Here is a 12,210-nt window from a genome sequence, read left to right on the forward strand (position 1 = left end):
CATTTAAGAGCGGATTGTGCATTTTCAAGTGTCTTCTCAAAAATAAATGTTTCTCTCCTTTTTCTTTTCGGAAGCGTTGTCTTCATATAAGCTTTCCTTCCAAGGTCTTTACAGAACAACTACACTACTAAAAATAAAGATGTTACAAAAGGTTCTTCACAGCGATTCCACAGAAGAACAATTTTCCTCGAATCTCCATTTACAAGATTCTCAGACCAATTTCTTTCTTACTTTCTATAATCTAAAGAACATTTTTTTACAACAAAGACTGTTTTGTAAAAAATAAATAATAATGGAACAATCAAATCACTTCATCTATGGCATCGGGAAGCACCTTTTTTTTAAGACAGTGTATTAATCATCCTTTTGGGAACCTAGAATGGCTATTAGAGGGATTTTACGGACAAACAAAATCCTTCAAGTCAATAAACAAGCTACTTCTGACCAAATATTGATTTACATCATCATAAAACCCAGGATTTGTTGACAAGAGTGTAAACCTTAAGTCTTTTAAAAAAGATGGAGTCCCGACTAATATTTTCCAGTGATGGTGATGTTTAGTGCTGAAGTGTTGTAATTAGAGTGGGCGTTCGTTTGTCCCTAATTTATTTGGTCCCTTCAGCCCAAGTCAGAGACCCTCATTAGGATAACGAATAGCAGCTTTGGAAAGAGGTCTAAGGACACAAAATTATTCCAATTCCTACTCGAGTAGACGACTAATAAGGATCATCATGGCTGCTCCCCGTGTTCAAAGATTTTCTAAACAACAGTTTTTTATCATCTTATGCCTCTGCTGCAGTTTTTAGGTTTGCTTGTTGAAGAATCTCTTTTTTGCATCTTTGTATGAATAGGACCGTGAGACTGGAAATTATGGGAAGAGAGATAGGGAATCGGTAGCCAGGAATGGACCACGAGCCGGAATTCGAACTCAGGTCACCGGTAGTGCCAATGCACAATATGTCGGCGCACAATCCACTTGACCACTTGGCGCCGACATGTTTGTTGAAGATTCTTCTGTATGCTTTGAATTAAGCAAAGGCAGTGTCAAAAACATTAAACTTTTACACTTGCTTGAGTCATCTGTGGCCATAACCGTGCCTATGAATGACGTCCATTCCCAGCTTCAATATTAGTAGAGGTTCACAGATTTAATACACCAGTGAGGAGCGAAATGATCCGGATGCCACATTTAATAATAGATTTGCCTCGCACGCGACACAAAATTCGTGTATGTGGTTGAATTTTTGTCACAAATTCTTGTAAAATTTGTGTCGCCACTTCCATGCGGTGCGAGAGGGACATTTCTTGACTGCTCTTGACTCACTGTGATACCACGGGCATCTCATATTGCATGCATACTCTAAGCTGAATAATTCACGTGAAATTAAAAACCAAAAGTTCACATTAAAAATGCAAAACTATATTACAAGCAGCATTTCTGGAGGAAGTGGTTAGGCTTAGAGAGAGCATGATACCCATTCAACCACAGCGCAGGGTGAAGGATCGTCTCATATGAGAAATAAAAGAATCACAAAAGGAGTCATGCATTTATTTTCCTGACACGCACTTTTTGTTACTTCCTGCAGTACGTGGTAACTCCACAAGCATATAAAAGTTTTAGTATTTACCTGTAAATAAATAAGGTATGTACATTTGGTGCATGGAATCTTTATTAAGATGCTTGTAAATACATAACAAAAACAAACAAACAACTAATATTATAAAAGACGCACATTATAAGAACCATTACATTACGAACACAATGCAATATAAATGTATACAATTTTTTTGTAGTTCGCATCAGGGGCTTTCCTGACACACCAGCAGAGCACCTGTGCATTTCTGCAGGAGATGCGCAGTTTAACAAACCTCTATCTGAACTTCATGCTGCAGAATGCCAAACCCACGAGCTTCTTGCCTTCATGTCCGTCAAATCACTACTGATCAAAGCCCGTCACCCCAGATCAATCGCACTCTTTCTAAGCCCTAAAAACAACGCGGGTGCATTGATGTTTGCCCTGCACGTGCCTCTTCAATCACCGCGTGTTGGTTTTAATGCAGGCAACGTCATATGAACGAAGGAATAGCGAACGCACCTGACAGCCATGCAAGGTGCAACAACAAGAATGCAGAAGAGCAAACACAAGAGCTTTCCCCAAAATGCGCGTTTAACTGAATAAGATAATATCGACTTTACCCCAAAATACGTGTCGTTTCTCCTTCAGGTGGATGTATTTCTTCAGTATGTGCGCGGTGGATGAGAGGTGCTGACATCGCAGTCACTGGGATTTCGGAAAAGCCATTTCCCGAAGTCCGTGCTTCCAGAGAGAGAGAAAGAGAGAGAGAGAAGGGGAAGAAAAGCGCAGACTGAAGGTGGGTTTCGCCCTTTCTCCTTTGGTTCTTCACCCCCAAATTATATTCCAGCACGAATCCCTCGTAACGTGTCTGCAAACTGCGCAGAAGCCCGCGGAGACGACTGTGTTTCTGTGCCGATATCACTACGCTGGATTCATAGCCATAGAGAGAAAGAGTGAGACGTTGTTTGTGGCCAGATTTACATTCAGCGTGTCAACCAGCCCTGGGTCCAGGAAATGAGAGAGAGAGAATCTTGAGAGAGAGAGAGAGAGAGAGAGAGAGAGAGAGCAGAATAGCGAAAGACTGAAGCAGCGCACTTTAGGAACAATAGCGCCACCATCTGAACCAACTTTTGGGAAGAACAATCCATATCCATAAGCACCATGAAGGTACCGTGCTGCACTGATAATAAGTGGGACTGTAAAATTATTATTTTAACCATTTTAAAAAGGCTTCACTCTAAAAAACGATTTAATTTGACAGATTATTCACGTATTTTTGAAATACGATGTCAGATGACAGAGGAGAATATAACGTTTGTTTTAAGGAAACATGCAACTTTATACACGGCTCGTTGGAATGCTTGATTCTGATTGGCCAGTCGCGACATTTGCAGGTACGTTATTCCAAGTTAACAACCCCTCAAAACTAATAACACACGGTAACCTGGATTCAGCAAATCACGTTGTCTGTTTTTTGATAAATATAAATATGTATTTTAATAACATATATGACGTTACATTTACAAATGACATCCTACCTAATTGCCTGTTCTTGACTTTGAATGTCGTTTCTTACCTTAAAACCGAAAGTAAACGGCTTTTCCTCGTGGAAGGTCCGCATTCTGTAAAATTGAACTAATAAAATATTTCTAATTCACATTTTATATCCTGTTTTTTTCTCATGCTAGTAGCCGTGTAATAAGCGAGATAATGTACAAGCTGCCGGATGTTATCGCGAAATATGCCCCGATCAGTGCGATATTAGAAACTATCCCTTATTTGTAATCTAAACCAGCAAGTAGGCCGATATCTATATAACAAGTCTGGAAAATGTTGGCACATGCACTGTTTTATGTGAATAGAAGATTTATGATATTAGATCGCATATAGGCTACACTTTTTTGGAAAAATGGAAATAAAAATGTGCGGTAGGCTATTTGTTGTTAAATGATACCAAAAAACATAATGCTATCATCTTTCTGTTGTTGTGAAAACTGTGTGGAAGTCGACCATTTCTGTCTAATACACTGCTGAACTGCCTCTTGATTATGATTGATTTAGTAAATTTTTCATAAATGCACGAAGTACATAGGTTTATTGACCACATTACAGTTCAATATCAATGAGCAACATTCTATCCGATCTATCCAAAGTTTCAAGATAAATGGAACATTTACACTATAGCAAAAGAAATCAGTTTAAATTGTTAAGAATTTGGACATTTTTTATCTTCAGGATTTTAAGCAGCTTGCTGAAAGACAGGCGACAGTCTAAATGAAAATACTGTAATATTTTGTAATATAATTGTATGTAAACACTTGTCACATTATTACTTTAAATGTAACTTCACTTTCATTGCTCCAGAGTTATTCCTTAATCACCTCAACAGTCAAGGACATAGGAGTCAGTGTATCTTGGTGTCTGTTGTTGATGTCACAAATCAAGTCAGACAGAAAGGGTTTGGAATCAAGAAACAGAGACTCGCTTTATTGGTACCACAAAGAACATAAGACCTAGCATCAAACACATAAAACAAGAGGACTGAAGGGCTAATGATGAAAACAGAAAACAAAACTAGAACTTCTAGAACTACATAATAAAAGCGCAGGGTTGCACTGTTAAAATTTTTAAACCTGTTTGTAAAATATATTTTTTTCAATACCCACAGTGTAACATGACGTTTATAAACCAGGGCCCGTGTTCTTAAAGCTTCTAAGAATCCTCCAAGAAGGCAGGGCTGACCCATTGCTATTTATGACACAGTCTTCATAAGACTGATCGGTTGGTTGGCCAAGAAGGAAAAAAAGAGCTTTTAATTATGGGGTCGTTAGTTTCAAATTGCATAAGTCATTTTTCAGTTTTACCATACTCACGCACACACATGCACTATATGTATATATATGTATTCTTTATTTTTTCCATGCCATTATTGTCAACGTATTGAAGATAAACAGTTACACAGGAAGTTCCTATAAGTGCTGTAATTGTTTGTTTGATCAGATTGTGACCGTTGTGACAGAACCAAATTATCTCTGCTGCATAGTTGCATTTCTCCAGTTGGCAAATATGTTAATGTGTGATTACTTCTATTTCTGGCTCTATGCCATTTCTGCGCTGTCTTGGAGATGATAGCTTGTCTCTGATCGGTCACAAACATGAACCCTGCACGATCTGATGTGTTGTGTCTTATTAACTCACTGTCATTCAATGAAATTTAATATAGCGCTTTTACAATTTGCATTGCATCAAAGCAGCTGTACAAGAAAACCAAAACCAAGAAAAACAAAAGTTAAAATCAGATAACCCTTAGAAGTAATATGGAAATTGTCATGCATTGCAACACATCTTTCCCACTTTTCGTTTTTCATCCATTTTCTCTGCTGCAAAAGCAACTCTTACGTCTCTTAAAAGTCCTCCTCGCTACTAGTAATAATTTTGGACCTCAAGAGCTCTTTTAAGTGTTAAGATGCTTTATGAATGACTTTTTTCTTTACAAGGATCTTTTCTATAATTTCAAGGGGAAACGCCCACATTTCTAAGAATTTTCTTAAAGTTTTGTCACTAGGAGCAACTCTTTGCACTAAGATTTATCATGAATACGGACCCAGAACTAGTTTGAGAAGAATGAAAAAACTGAAACAAAAATAAAATAGACTTCAAAAGTTTGCATTTGTATTAGCAGAGGAAACAGATGTAACAGCCACAGTGATCTTTTTACCCAATAAATACACCAGGGCCCGTATTCCCATAATATTTTATCCTACCACTAAGAGCTCTCCTAAACAGCTGTAAAAGTTTGTAGTTAAGAGTTTCTCTTAAAACCTATTCACAACACTGCTGAGACTGAGAGCAATGGGAGCTAGTTTTAGCATTAAAACACTTTGTGAAATACACTCAGCACAAAAATTTAGGAGTCCGGAAACTAGGACTGACACGACCATTAAGAGTGTCCTAAATTGGCAAGTAAGGAGCAACTATTCTTTTTACCTTTAATGGATACAACAGTGGAGAACAGACAGGAATTCATCGGAGAGAAACAGGGGAGTGTGACCGGCAAAGGACACTCGAGACAGAATTGAACTTGGGTTGGGTCGCAAGTGCACTGGCACTACATGGCAGCACACTAACCACAAGACCATTGGCTCCGAAAGGAGCTCCTTTTAGCCTTAAGATGTTGTGAATATGGGCCCTGGCCGTCAATGCTCGGAATTTATGGCCCTTTCAAGCACCTTTAACTTAGACACAGAACGGCTCAAAGTCGTTACTTTTTTACACACTTCCCTAAAAACCAAACACCCCCAAAAAGTTACTATATGCTCTACCTGCTACATTGAACTTGGGTTTATGTGGAAAAAGTGAGGCTGGCAGTGCTGTCACATGTGATTGAGTCCAATGCTTTGACAAAGGATTACATGTCTGGGTGAGCGTACTCAACCTGCCCTATAGTAGAAGACCGGTGAAGGATAAATGGCATGACTCTGCGGGTGCCAGCGCTCCACATACACAAGTGCTGTTGGACCTGGTGTCAAATATGTCACTAATAGGTCTCAGAGAGCGAACCTGTGCATCAAGCTTTCAAGGCTTTGACTCTTGTTTCAGCTGCCCACGTTTACACAGCTACAGTAGTTTAACAAGCGTTACTACTAGATATTATTCAAGTCTCAGCAAAAAGACTTCCACTTCAGCAAGCGCAAACCCATGATTCCGACTCGAATTTAGCACTTGCTTTCCCAAGCACATAAACCAAGAAAGCATCTCTGTCTGTCACCGTATACCCAAAAGGCTAAGCACACCCACGTTCACCCGCAAAATATCATCAGGTTTTATAAGCGCTTCCCAGACATATCCGTCCGTATCACCCCATTAGAATTGTTGTTGGAAATAAATCTCGAAACAAGACTGGAAGATTAGGTGATCTTTGGAAAGGTCGAACGGCATTCCTCGGGGTGTTGAGAACGGGTCAATCCCAGAGATGAAGACTGGTAAAATAAGCTCTCTTTATTAAAGCCAGGGCTGTGTTCTTCCCCGCTGCCTTTAAACACACATTAATCATGCCCACTTCAGCCCAGGATACTTTAACACCGCCCAGCCATCATTAATAACGCTCCATCCATTCCCGAGTTGACATTTCCTTTAATTATCTCCGTAATTTATTCATGTACTGTATCAGTGGCGCTTGTTGTGCGAAACTGCCTGCGAGGAATATTTTAGTCAACCCTCTTCAAGACACAGGATTAACTATGCTAATGAGGAAGCTTGGAGGCATGACTGCTATTTGTGCGTGTTAAGCCGGGAAGCCATTAGGCCCCGGTTCCACACGCGCCTTTCGAAACAGGTCACGCTTTGTTATTTTTTGGTATTATTGTTGTGCCAGAAATAGGTTACGTTCTCTTGACTGGAAGGTAACGTTTTGGGAACTTACTTTGTTGTTTGTTCAGGCCAACAATTTTAACTGTACTTCTCGACAGAATGGCCCAAAGAAATATCCAGGGGGCATATTAGATCATGTTTGCTTGAAATGCCCCATTAGGTGACATTTAATCATCAAAATAAGAGGCACATGGTACAAAATAGACTAAACATGTATCTCAAAACAGGTATTTAATTTGAGGGAAATGAAGGGCAAACCACATCATGGAATATGGGTTTTACTCAAATATACAAAAAATGCACCGAAAAACAAAAAGCTCACAGAATTTACAGCATAAATAGATTATGATGTTATTAGTTGTAAATATTTGATGGTCCTCTCTTGTAATAATATTTTATCGTCATTCTCCTGGGGTGTCCTTATAAACTTTGCACGTGTGTTTCGTGTCATTTTTCAAGGCTTCCTTAAAGGGACAGTTCAAGCCAGAAAGGAAAATTCTACATGCCGATTTAAACCTGTTGTCTGCTATCTGCAGAAAATTATGAAAGAGAATATTTTGAAGAATGTTGGTAACCAAACAACACTGGACCCCATTCACTACACAAAACAAATGCAAGTCACGGGGCACCGGTGTTGTTCATATACCAACAAATACCTTTATGGGTGTCATGGAGAAAAGTGAAAGTCATGCAGGTTTGAATTGACAAAAAGATTGATTTTTTATTTTTTTGGATGAATTCTCTCTATAAATTCTTTTCAAAGCTGAACATTTGTTCATACTCCAATGAATGCACACATGCACACATTTTTATGCATCTTTAATAAAATATTTGAATGACATTTGTCAATTGTCCAAAGTTGGACATCAATTTTGGCCAATACTGTACATTTCTCTCAACATGCCTCATCCAGCTTACAAAAAAAAAACATGGTTTTACTAAAGTTAAAGGGATAGTTCACCCACAAATGAAAATGATCATTTACTCACCCTCAAGTTGTTTCAAACCTGTATGCTTTTCTTTGTTTTGTTCAACATGAAAGAACATATTTTGAAGAATGTTGGAAACCAAAAGTTCTGGGGCACCCTTCACTAGCACAGTGATAGTTTTTTCCTACCATGACAGTCAATAGTGCCCGAGACATGTTAGGATACAAACAACAACTGAGAGTGATTAAATGATGACATAATTTTCTTTTTTGGGTGAACTATCCCTATAAAACCATGGTTTGGCCAATAGTAATTAATACACTGTAAAAAACATGGTTAATTTTCATAAAGCACATCTTGTGTAGCACACGCAGTGCATTCTTGGATTACCTAGTGCGATGCCTCCAATACAATGGTTAAAACAGGGTTTCATAGGAAACGCCTTAAAATGCTGGGGATCTCATACGTTTCTGCAAAATGACATGCTGTACACAGCAAATGCTATTGTGATATGGAAACAAAGCAAAGCAACATTCTGTAGTTCAACTCAATAAAATCCAGTTTGCAGCAGTGCGCGCCAACTGCTATAATCGCTGGAAATGGAGCTGAGCTTAGCCTATGTGTAATAACCCTCTCTTGCCTTTAGCTTAAGTTTACTTACGTGCTGTCAGGAGAAGCATATCCGCGAAGGCCCTAACAGCTTCTGGCAAGACTGTCAAACCATCTGGCGTAGAGAGCAGGGTGACAAAAACAAACGCAGACAGGGACTTGGTCTTCATCCAGGTTGGAAGAAATACAGAGGAACCTCGCCGCTCCAGGCAGAGCTTACTCAGCAGTTCACTAAAGGAGACACAAGTGTAAGGTCATCATATGCGACATTGACCGTTCATCTTCTTTAGATGTGCAGCCATGATGACTGTAGTGCATACTGGCAACTCTCTGTTAATGCTTGCCGAAGGCAGATATGAATTCTGAGAGTTGTTGTTTGTCTGTAGTCTCATTTCCTCATGGACAGGTTTGGCTCATGGAAAACATCATACATCATATTTAGCACCCTGTGTGAATATACTCCAAACTTCCAATTTTGTTTCATGACTGTTTTTTATTTTCACAATGATAGAAAAAGCTCATCTTTTCAACGGATGAATTCAGAAGAGTGCACGACAGTGTTTTAATAACGTTCCAAAATGCGTTAAAAAGAGGCACAGGTACAACCTTTAACAGCCTTTAACAGGCAATATAAAACACCACCGAGTGAGATGCTTCGCGCGTGGCAATTTAAAGCCCCGTTACAATGTTTTGCCTTTACCTTGCCTTAAGGCTACGCTCTTAAATGAAAATATGCTTTCAACACAATGCATTTCTTTAGCCAAGCGTATAAAATTCCCATAAATGAACGAATAAACAAACAAACAAATAAATAAATAAATATGTAAAAATATATTTCCACTCAATAAGCGCTGAAAAACTTTTTTATGTCCTTCCGTGTCAGTTAGAGACCTTTACTCCTCACGGTATTCGTCTCTTATGTTGAATTTACCTCTGCAGCCTGAGTCTTATTTCCTCTGGGTGCCCTAACCCTCTCCTTAGTTCATTATCCTGCCTGCTGCTAGTCAGCCGGCACAAGAATAATGGCTCTCTCTGGTTCTCATTGCGCACCGCTGTGGAATGGTGGAGGGGACTATTACGCCTGAGCAGGTTGAATTTACCTCCTCCAAGAGAGTCCACCGGTGACTTTAATGAGTGGATAACATCTCAGACATAAATCCTTATTGGGTCGGGCTAGTGGAGTTGGGCCCGATGCAGGATCACGGTCGGATCACGTGACCCGCGGAGACGCACGACAGCGATAAGTTATCCCGGACAGATCACGGCTCCTTCTGTGCGTGAGGAGGGAAATGAGCGGGGAAGCAGGTGGCGGGTCTAAACACTTCCAAGTGTCAATCTGGCTGTGAGATTTGCGGCGCAACATGAGCGGGACTCAAGCAAAGCTTTACTGACTCCAGTAAATTGAGATTTAATCAAATTGCTCTTAATTGAAATCTTTTCGGCAAACAGTACTTAATTCGGCCTGGTGTCGCAGATTTCTCACTATTGAGACAAAAACATTTAGACCGCAATCAATGTGGATTTTTCCATCATCAGTCTTACAATGGCCAAATTTAATTGGTCGTAAGGCAGACATACATCAGAAATGTGTCACTTTGTCAATGTGGAGCACAATGGCGAAGAAATACTTATAGCCATAGACAAATATACATAGATGCCTCATTGGTGGATATTTTTGCCATATTGGAACAGTCCTATGCATATACACTCTAACACCCTGCCTACACCAGAGGTGAGCAGTGCGATGCGACCGCATCCAAAACATCTAATTAGAATGCATCTATTGTTATTGGGTGGTTCGATGTAGACAGGATGCAAAATTGCTGGACTATTTTGAACTCAGTACTGGGTCAAAAAGGGTTGAACCCAACTGTTGGGTTTTAAATGAATATATTCTGGGTTGTTTCAACGCAAAATGCACTATTGTTTTAACACATTGTTGGGTCCAAAATAAAAAATGTTATGTATTAATATCAAATATTATGCTGTTGTCACAGCACAACAAGATGAAAATATTAGCTAACACCTTAAAAAGCTACATGTACAGTGTGAAAAAATAAAATCCGTAATTTTACAGTTTTTCACCTTATTTCAAAATACATTTATGCATTTGTGCAGACGCTTTTATCCAATGCGACTTGCATTGCATTGTATTATACACAGTTAAAATCGTGTTTTAAAACGACACCAGCAGGGCGCAGCTGCAAGCCCCTTGCAAGCTGCAGGGGCGCCAGAAATAAACTGTAAAATATTTTTTCCCCTGTAAAATTACATGGTTTTCCCAGTTTTCTTGTAAATTTACTTTTTCTGGAACTGTTAGTTTTTTATAGTTCCAAAATACATTTTTCTTTTTGTAAAAACAGTCAAATTCAGTTTTGGCTTTGTCACCTGTAAAGGTTTATCCCATTTCTCTTATGAATTTAAATAAATGTGGATTTTACAACCAAAGGATACGCAATGTTGTGGCATCTTGAAAAGCACACATTGTTTTGTACTAAAATGTTGATCGCTCTAAAAAAAGGTGACGTTGTGACATCTACATATATATCTCTAGGCTTAAATCCATGGTACTGTTAGTTAAATGTAACTTGTCTAGCTAGTCGCCCAACTGAGTCGATGTGCATCCGTCACTGCAAAGCTCTGACAAATCTGAATTAACACTACTGCAGGAATCAAACTGCTTCATTATGCCAACAATAACCCTAGAAATATACACATCTGACATTAGCAGCGGAAATAAATAACAAGAAAATATTAAATTGACTTTATCGAAGAGATGAAAACAGATGAATTAGATAATTAAATAAAGTTAACAATATTATCTCAGTTGGAAATTAATGTTCTATCACCTTTACTGCAAGGAGAAAACAAATGCTGTTTATCACCCCTCAAGTTTTCATCCAACCCTTTCTTTCTGTCCATACAGTTCTTTTGCGTGTTAACTCGGCCATCTCATTTGCCTGTTATGTAACAAGTACTCAATTATTAATCTGCCCGCTCATGAAGACGTATGACACTCAAATTTGTGGTCAGAAAAGCTGAATACGCATCTAAGACAAATGCTTCAGCACTTATTCCCAGGACACTGCGCTTTACTTCTGCTGGGCCAGGCTGTTTATGGATGCATTTCTAACAGCGTTACAAATCACTGAACATAGGATCAATGTGATAATGTGTTGCAACAAACAGTAGGACTCTGTATTCAAACGAAACTGGATCTTGCCTTCGAATTTTGTTTTAAAGCAAGCGTTCACAGCTGGAAAGAGGATCTTTCACACGTTGATTGCGTGGTGCAAAAGTATATAACGCCTGCAATTTGTGATGCAACTTGGAGTAACCTGACACACACAACATTAAACTCTACAGTGGTGCTTAATTATGTGAATAATCTCCATATGAAATGACCCCGGGGCTCAAAGAGGTGTAAGGTTGTGATGCTGGTGCAACCATTAAGAAGCTTTAAACTGGCATTAACACTAAACAGACAATATTGCAACAATTGCATAGTTTTATCATAAAGCTCTCTGAAAACAATAACATGGCTGTAACGATAAAACAGATGTTAACTTTGGCGCATAACATGCCTTATAACGTTTGTGCCGATGAGCATATGAGCAAAAGCATGCTATTAATGTAAAGGTAAATTTGCCCAAAAATGAAAGTTCATTCATTATTTACGTACCCTCATGTCATAGCAAACCTTTATGACTTTCTTTCTTCTGCAA

The 12,210-nt window shown here is 38.9% G+C and overlaps 1 protein-coding gene across 1 annotated transcript in view; it reads right to left on the bottom strand.

Annotated features, from left to right (window-relative positions):
• cntn3a.2 (contactin 3a, tandem duplicate 2) overlaps nucleotides 1-2,568 on the bottom strand; it is a 66,568-nt gene extending 64,000 nt beyond the window's left edge. Inside the window, exon 1 of the mRNA XM_056733823.1 lies at nucleotides 2,198-2,568. The gene's annotated coding sequence lies outside the window, so the exon portion shown is untranslated. The remainder of the gene's footprint in view (nucleotides 1-2,197) is intronic.
• Between the last annotated feature and the right edge of the window lie 9,642 nt (nucleotides 2,569-12,210).

This window comes from Triplophysa dalaica, chromosome 20 (genome assembly GCF_015846415.1).
Source record: "Triplophysa dalaica isolate WHDGS20190420 chromosome 20, ASM1584641v1, whole genome shotgun sequence".
In the NCBI taxonomy this organism is placed as follows: domain Eukaryota; kingdom Metazoa; phylum Chordata; class Actinopteri; order Cypriniformes; family Nemacheilidae; genus Triplophysa; species Triplophysa dalaica.